This window comes from Uranotaenia lowii, chromosome 3 (genome assembly GCF_029784155.1).
Source record: "Uranotaenia lowii strain MFRU-FL chromosome 3, ASM2978415v1, whole genome shotgun sequence".
Taxonomy (NCBI): domain Eukaryota; kingdom Metazoa; phylum Arthropoda; class Insecta; order Diptera; family Culicidae; genus Uranotaenia; species Uranotaenia lowii.
In genome coordinates, this window is record NC_073693.1 from 2,727,893 (window position 1) to 2,747,229 (window position 19,337).

The window sequence follows — 19,337 nt, forward strand, 5'->3', positions numbered from 1 at the left end:
GGCCTCATATAATTGTAAAATATCGAAAGTATCGAAAGTCGATTTTTTACAAAATCAAAAATACAAAATACAAATACAAAAAATTAAACCAAATCCAAATATATTTTTATTGGCATCTTGCTCTGTCTTTATGAACATCAATAATGAAAAACTAGACCGAATTTACAGTTGGATAACATGAACCGGATTGGTACTGGCAAATCTCTCAGAAAAACGACTTTTTTAGCAAAATTTTGATTGGAAAAAGATGCAATGATTATTCAATGATGTTCATAGAAGGCTTTCCAAATTCACTTGTCAAATCGAGATATTGAAAAATTTGAAAAGAGTTGGATTGAGTTGAGGTTGAGGTCCATAATTTGAAATATCAATATTATTTATGATATAACTAGAGTTCTCAAAAAAATTATTCATTTGAATGTCAAAAGCTTGTGAAGCTTCTTTTTTTTTCAAAAATACCACTCTGCAGTTTTTTTTTAATTTGCCTACCAAATGTTTTATAAAAAAAACGTTGAACTTAAAAACTATGCGAAATGAGCGGTCATTTTTATCATACATGGAGACCATAAAATAGACTTTATATCCATTGTAGTCACGTCATTAGATATTTCTAGGATGAATAAACCGATGAGATTTTAAATGCCTTGAAAAGATTGACGTACAAACATAAGTATTGCGTAATATTTTTTTTTTTTTTCAAACGGAGTAAAATTTGTAAAAATATTCAAGTAACATAAAGGACTTATTAGGATGAATCCATACTAAAATTGCCAGATTTTTTTCAGCACGTATCTGGGCTGGAAAAATCCGGACTATTTTCTTTTGAATGATGTCTTGCCAAATCCGAGCTAATGGTTTCAGAATATTCAACAAAATTTTGTATTAAATATCCAGACAAACCCGGAATAAACCGGGTAATCTGGCAAGCTTAATCTTTACTCTATGGGACCTAGTCATATGTTTTTATAGCTTTTTCAAAAATCTGTGAATTTTTTTTAACACTCCAGAACAATTTGTTTTTTTTTTGGCTCGCCAGCCAATCTCATTTCAGAAATTTGGCCCGCCTATTGAAAATAATGGGCACCCATGCTCTAGATTTTTTTTCTAAAATATTTCGATTTTCTTCGATTCCCTTTACATCTTCATTATGCTTTCATTCTATTCAAATCCGATAAATGATTGATTTTTTTCAATGCTTTTGATTCTTGGTTGATTTTTTTTATATTCTTCTCTAGATTGTCTTTCGTTTTTTTTTACTAGACACTCTTTCGATTTACTATTGATCAATATTTTCTTCTCTTTCGACTTTTTTCCGATTATCTCTTGATTTCTTGATTGTTTTCATTCGGCTCTATTAAGATTGTCAATCAACTCTCTTTTCGTTTTTATTTTCCTTATTCGATTTAAATTTTGTTTATTTTTGGCAAATCGTATAAATAATTATGATTTTTTCAAATTTTTGCCCACTTCAAACTGCCAAAGGTGATCATAAAGTCCTCCAAACACAACAAAGTTGATCCAAATGAGAAAAAAAATGTGTCGGTAACTTTTCAGTTTGCTGCTGAGCCGTTTCGGCTTAAAACTCCCTAGCACTAATTCATGGCAGTACAATAAGATGTTCATTTGCGTGACTCAGTTTCATCACTCGAGAACGCCATAACAATCATTAAATCATTCTTCCACTTGCTCTGGATCCATTCGATCGATTTGTTTACTGGAGCTTAATGCTGTTAACTTTAGTTCGATCTGTTGATACAGTTCTCGTAGTCAAAACTTTATCGAGTTTCGTAACATATTTACAAACATTGACTCGAGCGTAGTTATTGCGTTGGATCAATCGATTCTTATTTCGATTGGGGAATTTGATATTGATGTTGAATTTCGTCTCGATAGAACTCTAGGCGGTTGCGTTTGGTTGAAAAATTTTCACAGTTGGTAGATGACCAAGTGGAGTTTTGTGAAGTGTACACTTAATGTGAAACGATGAGCTTACCTTATTTTATGGAATAGAACAAGAATTCCGATGTGATTAAAACTTTAGATCATTGCACTCCTGAAAAACAAGAAACAGAAAAAAAATTATAAAAATTTATGCAAATGAAAATCACTCATAAAATGCTAAGTTCAAAAGTTAATAATAAATTTAGCACTACAAGATGTGTTGAAAAGCAACAATTCCAAAGTAAATATATTTTGGGTAAACTCATAATCAATCCACGAACCGGTAAGAACTATAGCCAAGTGTTCGTCTCAACTTTACGCCGGCCGTTCCAAACACTGATGGACTGACGACGGGTGAACTGGAACAAACGAAAAGTTGGTCAAGAGCAGCAGCGGTAAGTTGAATAAACACCAACCAGAAGCAGAGCAACAGCAAGGAACCGTAATTGAAACCTCTGCCTCTGCTGAATGAATCGTCTAAATCCAAGTCTAAGAGCGCTCTTCCACTTTTGTTACGGTTATAATAGGTGCAGCTGGCTGATGTTGGTTGAGTCATGAATAAACAAACGAATTGAGACAAAAAAAAGTTTGGCAATCTCCTTACATACTTACACGCGTTTTAAGGGGATTCGATCTAAAACTAATTATTTTAGTTTTTGAAAAAAAGTAAATAATTGCAACAAGATTTGAATTTTTTTTGTTTTGTCAAAATGGGTTGTTTATGAGCATTTATTTGTTGAAAACGTTGAAGAACTTCTCAGTTCATAAGTCGCTATTACTCAACTCTCGATATTTATTAGCTTCGTCAGCAAGGAAGTGCCGCACGCATAAAGCTGAACGCAAAAAAAAAAAGATTTACGATTCCGTCAAACGGAAAAGCCAAACGTCTCATTCGACATGGCATCGTCAGCTGTTTGACCACCAGAGGCGGCGCGCGGCTGATCGTCAATTATTGACGAACGGCGAGTGTATGTTTACATTTCCGATCTTGGCCTGGGGCGCAAGGGAAATGTTTATATAAACACTGTTTCCACTACTGTCAGCACAAAACAAGCCGCCTCAGTAATGATTATGGCGTTAGCTGCTGCTGCTACTCACTTTCCGAGGGGCGAATCTTCTTTAGAGGAAGGGGTTAATCGCTGCGATTCACCTTGACTTATCAAAGTAAGTGCGGCAAAATTAGCGACAACGACGTGAGGTTTATTGGGCCTGATTAACCTTAACTCATGGACTTCTCTAAACTAGAGCTACGAACAAGAGCCCATAGGGCTTTATTAGAAGACGAATAAAATGACGAATAACGAAAAGGTCAATGAAGTTCATTCAATAACATGACAGGTTCTGGAAACAATTTTGAGAACCTGAAAACTAGTATCTTCTCGAAAAGCAACCGTGCTCCGCAAGACAGTCTTTAAGTACAACTGTTATTCGTGTGAGTTATCCAGCCGAAAGGTAACAATTTTCATACCCTAGTAAGCGAAACGGTTTCAGTTTGTTGGTAAAGATTGTTTGCAGGAAGAACTGACTCATAGGGGAATTTTGGTGACCTATTTTTTCTATAACATTTATGCTCAAACAATGCATGAATTAAAAAAAATTAAAATAACATTTTTTAATTTTTTTAAGAGGAGAAATCACCGTGAATTTGTTTTATGAAATGAATTCGCGGCTTTATCGGTGAGGGTTAAAGAGTTGAAATGAAAGACGGATAGAAGATCAGAAGAAAATTCTAAGGTGGTGAAAAGAGCGAAGAGCATTTGAAATAGAACAAAACACAAAACGAAAATAAGAAACCTACCTAGCCATCGATGGAACGATATCGCACAATAGAAGACTTAACAGAGCAACCACATGCTAAATTTTTTGTCCGTTCGGCACATGTGCACACTCACATGGCGGTCGAACCATCCATAATTAACTGCATCGAAAAATGTAGTGCCTTCTCTATTGGGTACTACTTCTTCAATACAGTTAATTGATGCGGGACAAAGAATTTAGCATGTGGTCAAGCTTCTATTTCAAATGCTCTTCGCTCTTTTCACCACCTTAGAATTTTCTTCTGATCTTCTATCCGTCTTTCATTTCAACTCTTTAACCCTCACCGATAAAGCCGCAAATTCATTTCATAAAACATTTTTTTTTAATATTAGAATTAAATTAAATAGAAACTTTTGAAATACATCCCAAAATCTTTCAAATGATGATTAGAATTTCCATTAAGAATCCTTAAGTAACAAAATAAGAAACTTACTTTAATCGATGGTTGAGATCATCAAATTTGCATAAAAATCTGGAGAACTAAGCTGAAGATTGCAGAAGTTCTCCCACGCGTATCCGGGCCCAAAAAATCCTGGCAACATCCAGGTATCCTTTTTAAAAAATGTCAAACCAAAATTCGAGCAATATCCGCAAAAATTTGACAAAAAAAAACAAAAACCAGAAACTATTTAGCAAAAATCAAGAAGAAAAACATTTAAATCATTTTTTTTATCGAAAAACATAACCAGTTTTGAATCGTATTTCAGGGTCAACGTTCAACGTTTGAAAAAAACGTTTATGTTTATCTAATAAAATCTAGCTTGTCTTAATAGCTTTATAATAAAGATGCAATTTGAGCTTTTTGTTTGATTTTATAAAAAAAAGGCAATGAATCCGGACAAATCAGGATTCTTTTCAACAAAATTGTGGCAACCGGGCCGGGTTACTTTTTTTTTATCAAATATTTGAGCAAATCTGGATAAAACCGGGTAGCCTGACCAGATTAATTTTACTTATGTGGTTTGAACTTACAATAAGTTTTTTTAGAAAGCCTTCCATTTCGAAAAAAATATAAAAATAAATACAATTTTCAAAAGTTAAAGCAAAACATTAAAACTTTGCGGTTCAAATCGGATTAATGCAAAGTCAATCCTAGTTAAAGATTTTAGTTTGAAATCTGATTCTTTAAAAAACTGCAATATTAATATTGTTGAACAATACGCCAAAACATATAGAATTTCCTGCAATTACTTTGAGATAAACACATGTTTCTTTTCATTAAGAACACTAGCTAACAAAATTTAAAAAAAACGTGAACTTTATTGACCGACCGAAATTTATGTTCAATCGGGCACTGAACCCGAAAATGAAATTAAAAAAATCTTAGTAGAACATTTTTTGAGATATGTTTCAAAAATATGAAATTTCGGAAAAATGAAAAAAAGTTCCTTGTACTTATTTTCAAATATCTCGCGTTAATTTTAATCTATTTTTTGCATATTGAAGGTGAATAAAGTTACTATCGATCATCTGAATTTCATTTTTGCGTATGATTAACAATATTGTTGATATTAGTCAATTTATGATGAAAAAAAATTAAAAATACAGTTCTTTGAGAAAATTTTGTGTGAACAACAGTTTAAGACTCGATGGTAACATTTGAAAAATCTGATTTTCTTTGGACCGTAAATGTCAATTTTGAAACAAAGATTTCAAGTGCATATTTATAAAATTTGGTTGAAAATTGAAGAAGTTATGGTTATTTCACTAAAACAGTAATATTTGCATATTTTTGAATAATTTAACGAGCCGCAGTGTACTGATCATCGATAAATGATCGATCATGATAAATCTCACTCGCTCCTAGCTCAAATTAGCTTATAAGAAGGTCACATACCAAATTTCAGCAAGATCTTACCATGAGAAGTGGTTGCTTGAGTCTCAAGCGTGAATAGGATTTAAAAAAAAAATTTGCTACGGAGAAGTTAAAGAAGTACTGGTTTTTCACTATTTTTTTTCATTGATTGATTTCTTTTTATGAATATATTTTTGAAAACCTGAAAGATGGAACCAATATTTCACCCGAAAACTGCAACACGATTGTACTTGAAACAAAAAAGTTATTGCGGTTCAAAGATTATATTTAAGCCGCAAATTGTCGTCCACAATGCAATGCGTAAAATGTATTCATCACGTGCTAGACGACAATTTGTGGCCAAAATACAATCTTTGATTTGAAACAAGTTTCAGGGCCCCCTCTCGTTAATCCATAATTATAATTCAGATGTTTTGGGTATGATTATTCTTTATTTAAATTATGCATTTCTAATCCGACTTGCAAATTTAAATAAAAAAACATTCGAATAATGAATCTGTATCGTCATTTAAAGATTTGTTATGCTAGAATTTTGCATAAGAATTAAGTTCATGAGCTTCGAATCTGAATAAGAAAAACAAAAACTCAGAAAGATTTCTATGTTTTTTTTTCATATTCGGAAATTTTTAACCAAATGAAAAAATGCGCATGAGTTTCCAAAATTATGAATTAAATTTTGAAGGAAATGTTAAACAAAATTCAAACAACGATTTCTAACACAGTTTTTCATTTAAATTTATAATGATTAAAATGAAACGACAATTAAGAACCTTAAACTGGATACATAAACTGAAATATGAAAACACAAATACAGCTTCGATTTTGATTAAAAGGAACCAGAACCTCTGGAATGAGTTAAATATTATATAAAATTAATATTTAATAAGTGGGAAACTTTTGAAAAACTCTAGCTGAATTCTTAACATGAGGTTAGTTTTCGAGGTTTTGACATCAGTTCTAAGTCAAGATTGTTAGTATCGAATAACCTTACTCCATCATCAAAATATGATTAACAATTACAAATTGTAGAGTAGAATACTCCGCTTACTTTTGATTTACCCTCATGGGGGGTTTAACCCCCAAACCCCCCTCCCCACGTTTTCACAGTCATGTATGAAACATTACTTTTCAAATGACTCACAACTCGTTCCAGAACAACATATAAACCCATTGAAATGTTTATAAAGCATTCCAATTTTGCGTTGGAGTGGTCCAATTAAATAAGTTTTCAAAAATTAATTTCATAAAACGTGTTCTTTAAGACTGCTCAGTCTTTGACGAACTCCTGTACTGCCCCTTATCGCATAACAGTCTCATATGCATTTTGTCATTTTCATCTGAAGTTCGTCATTTTTGACATAGCACTTCAATACAAACAATACAAAAAGAAGTCCTATGTGAGAACAATTACATATTAAGTTAATTTTGAAGGTTTTTTATACTGTAAGTCATTCAAAAAAAAAGATTTAATTTGGTTGATGACAAAATATTCAAATAGTCTAAACCCCGAGCAGTTTTATGGCATAATGACAGAAAAAATAATTTTGCTATTATGCTCGAATAAAGGTGGTACAATGCCAAAACTTGGGGCTCAATTTTCATAAACGGATTCCAAAAATAAACCAAGTGTAGGTTTAAATGAAACCTTAAGCTACCTTGATTAGTCACCGCTTCAAGATTAGTTTTGAGAGCACAACGAAGCCAGGTTTAGGTATCAAGTACAACCAAAATTTGCCATTGCTGAGCTCTTGATACTTTTTTAGAAATCGCGGCCAGACGAGCTTTCAATTAGCTGTTTTACCAACCAAAATTTGGCATGACTGTACTGCAGGGCGGAGTCGATTCTACGTAGACTCAAACACACGGTGCCTCAATTATCCGTGATTTGTTTATTCGTGTATTTGAACTCGATTATCCGTTCATTTTTTTCGTGATTATATTAAGATTGAAAATAAATAAGAAACCAATAATTTTTACGTTTTACAGTGAATATTATTGCAATTAAAGAACATATAATTTTTCAACAAATTATTAAATTTACGATTGAATTTCAAGATTTTCCACGCAATTTCCATAACTTGGATTATTTGTATATTAGCAAACGGTTTGCTTTTTTCTGAAATGTATCATCGCCATCATAGAATAGAATTGAGAATCTATATAAAGTCTGCTTAATTTAATATTGGAACACAAACAATTGCGTGTAGTTCAGTCATTTATTAACGAATTCATAATTTGTTTTTCATACAAATGTAGCATTTTCTTTACTCTTTCATAAAAAAAAATTAAAAAAATTATTCATTGCTGTTTCGAAGAAATTCTCGTATTTTTCCCGTAATACGGCACATTAGGCGGCGCACACCCTTTTCGTCCACCGTTTTGGCGATTTGATTCCACCAGTTCTTCATTTGAGTCATGTTCCTAACAAGTTTTCCCTTTGCCTTAAGTCTCCGCTTCGTGATTGCCCAGTATTTCTCTATCGGCCGGAACTGGGGGCAGTTTGGGGGGTTGAGGTCCTTCGGTATTACACTGACCCCGTTCGTTGCGTACCATTCCATAATCGTTTTGCTGTAATGGCAGCTTGCGAGGTCCGGCCAAAACATTACTGGACGGTCGTGGGCACGAATAAACGGCAGAATCCGTTTCTGTAGGCACTCTTTTTTGTAGACTTCTGATGTCATTGTCTTGTCAGTGAGAAAGACTTTGGTTTTCTGTCCACAACTGTATATCCCCTGCCAAATCATGTACTGCGGGCGAATTTATCCGCAAACACGAACTTAAATTTTGCAGGTACATCCCCCCGAGCCGTCGCCAAATAAAATTTTTGACCTGGGATTTGCCCAAAGTCCGCCTTCACGTAGGTCTCATCGTCCATCAGAATACATCCGTCGAACTTGGTCAGCTTTTGGTCGTACAGCTTTCGAGCACGGATTCTGGCCACATTGTTCTGCTTCAGCGTCCGATTTGGCTGTTTGCTGGCTCGGAATGACCTTATTCCTTCCCGGAGACGAATTCGTCGCACCGTACTGTGAGCGGCCTGGAACTTATTGGCCAAATCGCGATCTGAAAGATTGGGATTCCTCTTGACGGCCTTGATGACTTTCCCACGCAGTTTCCGGTCGACAGTTCCACTCCGATGCTTCGAATGCGGCTTCCGAGCCGTCGTCAATGTTTCCTTGTACTGCTTGATAACACGCCATACGGTATTTCTGGGCATTTTAAGCTGTTTAGCTAGCTTCGATGCCGACAACAATGGATTTTCAAGAAAACTGTGCACAGTTTGATCTCTCCGTTCGGCTTCCATGGCGGTTGTTTACAAAATGCTATCGTTTGGTGTTATGACATAAATACATGATGAAAGGTAATGAATTTTCCGACACGTGGGTGAAAAAAGTTTCCAAATCCGTCCACTAGGAGCGCCACAATGAGCAAAAGAATTTGTTCCAATATTAAATAAAGCAGACTTTAAAGTTTCAAAAAAACTCACAATTTCTTCAACATTCATCACATCAAATTGAACGTCTTCTCCAAGAACAGTATTACGTCGAAGTCTGTCTCTCTTAATTGACAAATTCCATGATAATTTTTGAAAAACTCAATCAGTTAAATCAAAGAATTATTCATACTTTTAAATAAGAATCTCATGAAACTTAGAAACAAAATTATCAAAATTGATTTGCTTGAAATAATCATTTTCAATCGCAAACAATCGTCCAAAATAACATTTTCAGCCAAAGTCTGAAATATTGTACTGGGCGTGATTTCTAATATATTTCAGTTTGAATGCTAAAATCCGATTTTCGTTTAATTGCTGTATTTCAAGTCGCAAATAGAGATGTCAAACTTTGTGAGAAATTTTTTTTTAGTTGATCCATTATTTGAAGAAAATATCAACGAAAAAAATATTCTGAGTAAAATATTATGAAAGTTCAAAGTTGAAGTTTAGTGCGCATGCATCCAATTTTTATCGAACTACCCTTCAAGGTTGTCGAAATTACAGAAAAATCTATAATTTCACTGAACTTTGAGGAAATTTCCATCTCAGATTCTGTCTCACAGAACACAGAATTTTGGAAATATTCACAGATTTCACAGATTTATTAAATTTTGTAAGTATTTCCAAAATTATAATTTTTGAGTCAACAAAAATTTGGGTTATTTAACTTTGTTTTGGAAAAACATAATAAGATTGGTAATGTTTATTGATTTTTCCTAAGTAAGATGTAAAAAAACTCAATTTTTTATGACTTTCCAAAGAAATTTATGCTATTTCCATCACAGAAAATCATCACAGAATTTTTGGATAAAATCACAGAAAGCCAGAATTTTTTACCTATTTTTTTAAGATACCTAGATAAGGCCTCAGCTTGCGGTCAAATAAAAATATATGAAAGCTTAAATATTCTTAAAAATTCTCTCATTTCACAAAAAATGCTATTAGTTTGCTGTTAAAATTTTGTTATGGTTTCAGTTTGCTATCAATTTGGGCATCAAGGGTTGTTCGGAACAGGCTCTCAAAATCTCAATTTACTGAATCCGTTAAATTTTGCAGTTTCCAAAAAGGAAATGATCCAAAAAAGATAGGTAAGGCAAGAATGTATGTTTCCAAATTGCATATTTTAAACTTATGAATTTCTTACTGAATTCAGAAATATTTCCAAGGGGAAAAATGCATTCAATTTGCCCTGGGTATCCTTTACTCAGCCAAATGTGAACTTTGAATGCCAATGTTTAAGTCGTTAGGTAACTTTTGGATACTTGAGTATTTTTCACTAACCAAGATGGTAACAAAACCATTATATTAAAAATAAATGTAATTGAGAGGGAAAAAGGCTTTTACAGAAAGCGAACCTAGTTTAAGTCCTATATTTTTCAGATTTCATTACTCTCACTATGAATTTTTAATGACTTTATGACTTCCAACAAAGACTTCCAAAAAGTGAAAAAGACAAAAAGTAAGTTTAAAATAACCAAAAAGGTGAAAATGGAAAACACGACAAGGTTAAACAAAATAATAAAAATGACGAATTTTAAATTTCATTCGAAAGAATATGATTAAAATGACAAATAAAGTCAAAATGATAACAAAAAATAAAAAAAACAATTTAAGAAAAATAAATAGGTAAAAATGAATTTAAAAAAATTGAAAAACTACACAAAAAAAATTCAATGATTCAAATGACAAAAATTACAAAATATACTAAAATAATAAATTAATCAAAGTGGTCAGAATGACCAAAATGACTTAAACGACTAGAGTGACGAAAATGACAAAAACAGCAAAAATTACACATGGAAAATGCCCCCTTCTACTCTTCAAAACGTTCTTATGTAATTCCGGTTTCGATGAAGACATAAAAAAGTTATGATTGATTTAATGCGTATTTGCTCGAAAACATGTCCTCTGGCTCGTAAAACTGTGTTAAATTTACACAAAACATCCAAAAGAAGACAGATAAGATGGAAGCTTGACCGCCCACCAGCAACCCAAGCTTTGTGTATCGTCCTCTCGAAGGATTTCCGCCATTCCACCGAGTTTGGTTGGTTCTTTCTTTCGGATCTCGTTTATTAAAATGGCAGTCCTCGCTGTAAAAAACCACAACACATAGTCACCAGTATGAGAATGGTTGATACATTTTATCGTTCGTTTGAAAATGTGGGTCCTCTCATTCAGTTTTGAACAAGTGGGTGGCTGATAGCCATCTACTACCCTACTCTCTTCTTACGACTCCCACTTCAAAAAAAAACTTTGTGTTGATGGTGTCATGAACTTCTTTTCTTTAAAAAAAAATGAAGCAAACTGCATACAGGTTTGGAGATCAAAGCTTTGTTCTCGTACCGAGTTGCACCGGCAAGCGTTAGAAGTAAATGAAAGAAAGTTCTTGATGACTATCTTAAGAACTTGGAAGTAAGAAAACCAAAATGAATGAGGACCGCTTCCTTCTGACTAAAGTTGGGAACGAACATACAGTTTTTGAACGTAACAGTTTTATGTAAGAGACTTATCATTTTTAGACAACGGACGAGATTTTCAACTACCAATTTGAGTGACTTTATTTTTGGATTATTATTCTAGCTGTTATATAGAAAAATAAATATAGAATAGTGCACTCGTGGGAAAGTATTACCGAGAAAAATAGGTCATCATGAATCGAGCATCGGAATGTTTTATAAATCCATCTGATGCCACTGAAGTGAAGCGAATAGATTCTTATTCCATTTTCTTCCATTCTGTTGCTCACAAAACCGGGCTTCCACATGTGTGGTGGCAAACTGTTAAGGTTAATCATTTCCAGCGAAGGAGAAAAACATGTGCCATGGAAAGCTGTGAAACCTGATAAGGGTGTTTTGTATGTACATTTCTTGCGCCTTTTCTTGTGTCGTTCCGATGCGTTTCGTTTTTGCTGCTTCGCTTCTAGTTTGCACTTCCAAGCCAACCCAAGTTGAGATGGTTCGTAACTGGGTTTCTATCTCTATGCCATACAGTTGTCATCATCATCATCAGCTAAATTGTTGGCTAGAGTGGCGGATTTGTTTCCACATTACTGTAAATATACGCTAGTTTCTTGTTCCCGGTGTTTGTCTTGTCCCCAGGGTGTTTCTGCTTTTGATGAGATAAAAAAACTACTGTGATGATAAACATTCTCGTTGTAATAAGGCCAACAACAAACAGGCGAAAAAGGAAGGACAGAACTGTGAGATGTAATACATTCACAGCCCGATATGAGACTACTGAAATCTTGATAAGAAGTTGTGCTTTGAAAGTAACTTGTATTCATCAGTGCTTGTATGTTTGATTGTGCCCAGAAAACTTTGACTTTGAAATTAAAGTTTTTAGAAGGGTTCGGAGCTTCACAAGAACATTTGTTCTTTCGTATGATGATACAAGCGAACTTTTAATGTTTCCAATGACAGAAACCAAAAACACTGAATGAATCTGTGTTGTTACTTGATAAAGCGTTCATCTTCCTAAGTTACTGCGATATAGAACTAAGGATCGGAAAATAATCCAAATAATAAATGACAGAATACACAATAGGATTGAATTTATAGAAAAAATGGAAAAAAATCTAAAATGAAAAAAAAATACGTGTAATAACAAATGACTTTCGACAAATTATTGTCTTTTTTAGAACTTTGATCATTTTTGACAAATTTTGTTATCCTCTTAATTTTTTCTAGTTTTCGTTATTTTTGACAGTTTATTTAGGTGTTTTTTTTTTGGTTTCATGTAATTTAGTCATTTCGTTCTTCTAGTAATTATAGATACCTATTTGATTTATTCGAATGATTTGTCCTTTTTTATAATTTATTTGATTTTATTTAATTGTTATTTTTTATTTTCGACATGAAACTAAATGTAAAGAGCTAATGTACGTCTCGGTGGTCGTGTGGTTAGCGTGGTAAGACGGTGATCGCTGGTCCACTGATGGCAAGGGTTCGATTCCCATCTCGGTACTGGGTGTTAAATGTTAATCTTAAGTTGTCCATGTCATTTATTCAGTCTGTAAAGCCTTAATCGGGTAAGACGGTGTATGTCTTTTTTTTTTTAAAGAAAAAATAGTTTTGTAGTCTGATGTAAAAGGCCAGGAACCCGTTAACTTTGGTACGATCGATTTCCTGGAAGAATTTTCATCGGAAAAATGGAAGCACGCAGCTCATTTTTTTATTTTCAATTTATTTCTAAAAGTTAATAATTCATAAATTGCAATCAGAAAATCGACACAAACATTATCAGATTGCGGTTCAAAACCAACTTTTACGTTGTTTGTTCGGTAATTACGTTATCATTAAGAAATTGATAAGTTATTGGACAAATTTGCAATTTAATTATGTGATTTAATTATGTATTTTTTTCCCCTGTACATAATCCCAAAGTTTTCATCTTTGTAAACCACAGATTTCTAAAATTGCTTCAAACTGTTTTCCAACCACCCTCTCCGTTTTCCATCAAAAACAGATCCACACATACAAAGACTAGCATTTTATCAAATATAATAATAGTAGTAATATTCCTCACTCCCCAGAAACTTGAAAGACACATGAAACGCGCCTCCATGTGAGGAAAGTTCTTACGAACGTGAATAAATGCTATCGAGAAGACCTAAGTTGCCTTAGACTAAATTTCGAAAGCTTCTGGCGAAAACTGTTAAGCTCATTATCACCAAAACTTTGTGTCCCGATCTGACAATTATACTAAATACAACACAAGTATATCTACAATTTTTTCCATAATATCTTTCATGATAAGTAAGTTGACTTCGTTAATAAATTTTATACTCAAAATATGATTTTGTTTTTTTTTTCAACATGTTTTGGAGTTTTCAAAAAATTAAATGTGCCTAAATGAAAAGTATTAAAAAGTGCTAATTCTATACGAAGAATTTTTTCCTTTATCAATTTATTAATTTTAGGGAAATGCTGATTTCCATTTACCAAACGTGCTCCAGATAATAATAAGAATAACAATAATGATCATCAATCATCAATAACCATTAATAAATCTCAAATCATATTGTAGAGTAGATTTTATGATCAATTTACTTAGTAAATTGTTGCCTTTTTATGATTTCTTTTAATCATATTCGAAACATTATATTTAGTATTGTCAAAAAAAAAAAATTCTTCAGTATTGTCCAAAAAATATTCAGTATTGTCAGTAATATTCAGTATTGTCCAAAAAGTGAAATTTCCATCAATGATTGTTCCAGTTCAAATGACATTAGAATCTCAAATTGTAGATTTATTAGCATACTCCGTCAGTCGGGACCTTTTTTCCATTCGGCAGAAAACAACACCAATTGAGAACCATAGCAACATACTTTGCTACACGAAGAAAAGTTGGAGTAGGCTGAAATTCCTATGTTGAAAATAAAACATAAACAAAATTTTCTGCGTGGTCATAGAAATGGAAGTTCAAACACGAACTTTTGTAGTTAAGACGCGAACCCACGGTTGATGGAAAGAATGTTCAGAGTTTCCTCAGTACCTCAATGCTTGAAATTTCCTTCTAGTAAGAACTTTCTCCAGGAGGTGGTGCTGAAATACATGTCCTTGCTGAAGTATATGAAGCATGCTGAGAGTTACCAATGTTGATTATAATATGTTTGATTTTATGTTCCTTTTTATCGATTCCCTGTGGCCTTAATCGAGAAAATATTCGCAGTCCCACATTCTTCTCCCGAATCCTTCTTTCGCGCATGGTGCCAATTTCACTATGCATTGTCAGTTCTCGTTGTTGTTGTTGTTGTTGTTGTTTTTGTTGCTAATCGCTGAAAGCTGCTATAGAAAGAATCTCCCCAGTTCCCTCGACTCCCATCGTCATCATATCAGCCCTGTGTGTCCTAAATTTTGGCGGGTGCACCCTGCGTTATCCTATTTTCGAGTTGTTAGCCTCTCCCCGCGTTATTATTATATTTGCGCCCTTTTTAGGTACGTATACCTACGCCCCATTGCTGTTTACCTTTTGCTTTTGTTGTTTTCGTCATCGTTGTTGTTGGGGAAAAGTTTCCTAGAGGGGAAAAGGTTCTTTGTTTACCTCCAGGATACTTACTAATGCGACTTACGAATAGGGGAGCTGCTGCTGCTGCTCGACAAACAACACTTGATGTATGTATGTATGTACGTACGTGCATATCACGTGTTTGTCCCAGCTTTGGGCAGTATCTACCTACTTTTTGCTTCTACTTGAACTAGATTTGGTTGGCTCAGTTTGGTGGACCTGCTTCAACTATCCAGAAAATATGAAAACGTGAATCATGAATTTGGTCTCAATCGTTGATTCAGTGAAATAGGTATTTGTTAGTTGAAAATTTTTTAACCCTCATCCGTCCCTGAAATGTTTACCCGTTGCAATCCCTGTAGTGTCAGTTTGACACTCCTGACTAAAACTAATATATCTCTCTTGTTTCCCAACCGATTTTTACAAAATTTATAGTTTTGGAAACCTCGTTACGTAACTTAAATATGGTTCTCAAACAATCACAAGACAAGACTTCACTTCCAATACTTCAGTTCTCCGTTATTCTAAATCTAAGAAAAAAAGTCCGAAAAAACATGCTTCGGATAAAAAAAAACTGTAGATGAGCTACGGAATGCTCAACACAAATTTCTCTTAGTATCCAAAAAAGCTTAAGTTAAAAGCTGTACGTTGCCATAAGAATAAATTTTTTTTATTTTTTTTGCGATCACGACCACAAAAAAAATGATGCAAAAACCGCGCTTTTCAATCAATGAACCGTCAAAATTGTTTAAGACTACCAGATAAATTTTGAAAAGAGGATTAAAAAATTTACGTAATTTAGCTCATTTTCGGATCTTTAGATTTTCAATACACGAAACACAGAATTTTTGACGAATTTTCAAAGCAAGCTAATTTTTCGAAATTTTTGTCAATGTGAAAATTTTTCAGTGTTTTTAGCACTTAAATTCAACCTTGCACTGGATTTTAAGTATATTCATGCAAGATTTTTGCAATAAATCTATGTTCACCAGAAAGCCAATTTCATACCAATTCTAGTGGTATAATTACATGACCGCTGCAATACTTCACAAAAATATGATAAGAGAGGTAAAGCGGTAAGCGAGGTAAGCGAGGAGTGTCGAATTGACACTCAAGGTCTGATTAGGCAGTTTTTTTTCCTGGGCTTTCAGGGTGCGTCCATAAAAAGTAATTATGCAAAATTAAAGATTTCAAGAATTCATTGAGGGTTCCCTAAGAATTTTTTTTTATTGGAATGCACCCCAATAAAGTTACAAACCGCCAAACTTCCAATAGTGTCATATTGACACTCAGGAGCAGAATAAGGTTGATTATCAGTTATCCAAAACTGCAAAAAAATGACTTAGCGACGTTGTAGTAAGCAATAGTCATTGAGTTAAATGTCACTGTTTAAGCACGCGTCAAAAGTATTCATTCACACCCCTTAAATCTCTAACCACGCTTAACAATAGCCGTCAAAATCAAATTTGCGAAACTAATGATCAAATATTGACACCCAGGCAAAGCTCACACTTTTTCACGGCTGAGAAAGAAAGATGCATTTTTTATAGTTTTTGTTCGGTCGCTTGAAATTGAATCACTATTTTCCGGTACTTTTAAGTTTATCAATTGACCGAATAAGCTTTGGGAGTACGTAATGCCATATTCCTAGTCGAATTGATTTGTAATTTGATTGAAAAATAATTTTACTTAATAAATTAACCTAGCCATTGCCATTGCCATTGCTATTTGCCATTCTATTTTCATGGAGCGTTATGTACTTAGTTAATTTATATATACTTAAATCAAATTAGTAATGCGTAAACACTCTTAAAAATTTCCAGAACGAACTATTTTTGTATAACAAATTTCCGAAATCTAGAAAGCTAAGTTCAAGCTGAATGATAAAATAATGCTTCCAAGCCCTCCGTAGTAATAAACCGCATGGGTGTCATTTCCTCGATGGTTTAGTTTAGTGGATCGACTCACAAACCGCAGGCCATAGCGCTACAACACAGTGTAAATTCAGAAGCATAATTCATTCAATCAAATCCAGTCTGGCATTTGTCGTTAGTGTTGTGATGTGGATTTTTTTTTCTTCTCTCTATTCGCTTCCATTCAATCTTTAACTTTCCGCAGCACGCCAACCCGAGTTAAAGCTGCTCTATACTATTATATCCGCCATTATGGGTGTCCATTAACAAACAATAGAAGCGGCGCGGTCAGCGGATATGTAAATATATGTACGAATGGCTGTTGCAGAGAGATACGTGCACACTTCCAACCCATCCGGGGTCATAAACTACACGGGTTCAACATATTTGGCCATTTTTTTTCGCTTCAAATTTACACGAACAGATCAAGAGACCGTTTTGCGAGCACGCGATGTTGTAGCAGTTTTTTTTTTTTTTTTTTTTTGGTTCAACAAAAACTACATTGCGAACAGTAATAAATTTAACCTGTTTTGTTATGCTTTTTCGATTTTACGTTGAGGGTTCTAGTTTGAAAAAAAAAAAACCACCAAAACACGACTTCATTTATTGGTGAATTAAACCGATATATGTATGTCATTCGCCAGCTCGAACATAATAACCCATTGAAAATAACAGAACCCTTAAGCGATTCATACAAGTACCAAGTACCAGCAGCAGGTGCGGAAATGTGGCACGAGTGCTGCTGTAGTGTCGGTCGATTCACATGCACAGTTAGAATAATTACCCACTGGGCTTTCTTTGTGACTTTGTCAGAGGCGTTGTTCGATCGAAGAGACACACATGTGCTTTTCTGTGGCTAAAACTACGTGTGGAAACCTCTTAATACCGGCAACCAACTAGCTAGCTGAGCTACTTCTTTGTGGTCGGTGCTGATGATGTTCGTCATTTTCACTTATGATGGGACACTTCTCGGCGATGTGGGGAGGGCCTGTTAATTTACAGCAGGAACTGGTAATTCGTTCCGTTCCCGGATACAGTTTCACAATCTTCGAATTTGAGAGCTAATAATAAACATCCAGCACTGTTATGGTGAATATCTCTTTCTGATGAAGACCTAAATGATCCGATTTATCTTTTTGATGTTCAATCATTCGAAGTGGGTAGAGTTTATATTGGGAATATTTTTCAATAAGTGATTCGAACATTCGTACAAGTCTAAATTTAAGTAATTAATGGTCTATCAAAATAAAGGGATCGAAAGAGTTTTCTAAATCATATTTATTTGAAGCGCACTTAACAATTTCGTATGAATAAAAAAATCTTAGAAAATGCTTATAACCTTGTAATTTTATGATACTAATAAGCATAAATACATTTTTTGAAGAATTGCCTATGCTGAAGCTATTCCTGCCGGTGTTCTGCAGGGTAATATACTAGGTGAGTCTATTCATAAGTTCAGAGCAAGATGCCGAACATAAGAACACCAGATCATACGGGATCTGGTTTTCCCCTAGGTTATCAATTGTAGGTTAGGTAAGTTTAGGTAGGTTATCAAATTCTTTATTCTATTAAAATCTAACAACTCACTAAAAGTGAAAATGAATTACTCTTAAATGTAAATTAACTAAATCAAATGAAACTTGAAGAAGATCCATGATTGTAAGCTTATTAGGATGATCAACAACTATGCAAAATCAAATATATAACCATAACAATCAGATAAATGAAGTGTTATTTTACTACTACTAATAATACTACTTTGAAGAATGTGTGCAGTATTGAATATTTAAAAAAAAAGAAAATTCAAAGAATTACGAAACACTTTTTTAGCCTTTCTGTTCGTAAAATATCCGCTTCAGTGAAATTTTTACTGTAGTCTTTTGTACTGTAGTTTTAACATTTCATTTTTTTATGAAAAAATTTAATGTACGGGAATGTTGGGTAAGACGGACACCCTTAGGTGGAATCGCAATAGAAAATTTGATATTTCTTTTTTCATCGCAGTTTTCGTGCAGATGGGCAGTTAAGGTTGTTTGCTATCGGATTAAACATAGGTATAAGTAAATTTCCTTTATCAAATCTGTAAAGTAATCTAAAACATGGTTGCAAATTAAAGTTTTTAAAAATGGTCATTATGCCGATAAAATTGCTGTAAAAGTACATTCATTTGGCCTGTGTGAGATGTCGAGTGATTTTCGATTGGCAATTGCTCTTGTCAATGTCTTTTAAGGAGAATATGGAGGATCAAACCGATGGAAAATTTGAAATACTTGTGAAGAATCCAAAGGTACGTAGGTATCAAGTTTCGCAATAAACTGCCCTCGTAAATATTGAGTCGTCTCCGAAG

At 33.8% G+C, this 19,337-nt stretch overlaps 1 protein-coding gene across 7 annotated transcripts in view; it reads right to left on the minus strand.

Moving 5' to 3' along the window:
• LOC129758451 (prominin-like protein) overlaps positions 1-19,337 on the minus strand; it is a 152,220-nt gene that overhangs the window by 122,598 nt on the left and 10,285 nt on the right. For all 7 annotated transcript variants that reach the window (XM_055755953.1, XM_055755952.1, XM_055755950.1 and 4 more), the window contains exon 2: positions 1,994-2,053. The gene's annotated coding sequence lies outside the window, so the exon portion shown is untranslated. The remainder of the gene's footprint in view (positions 1-1,993; positions 2,054-19,337) is intronic.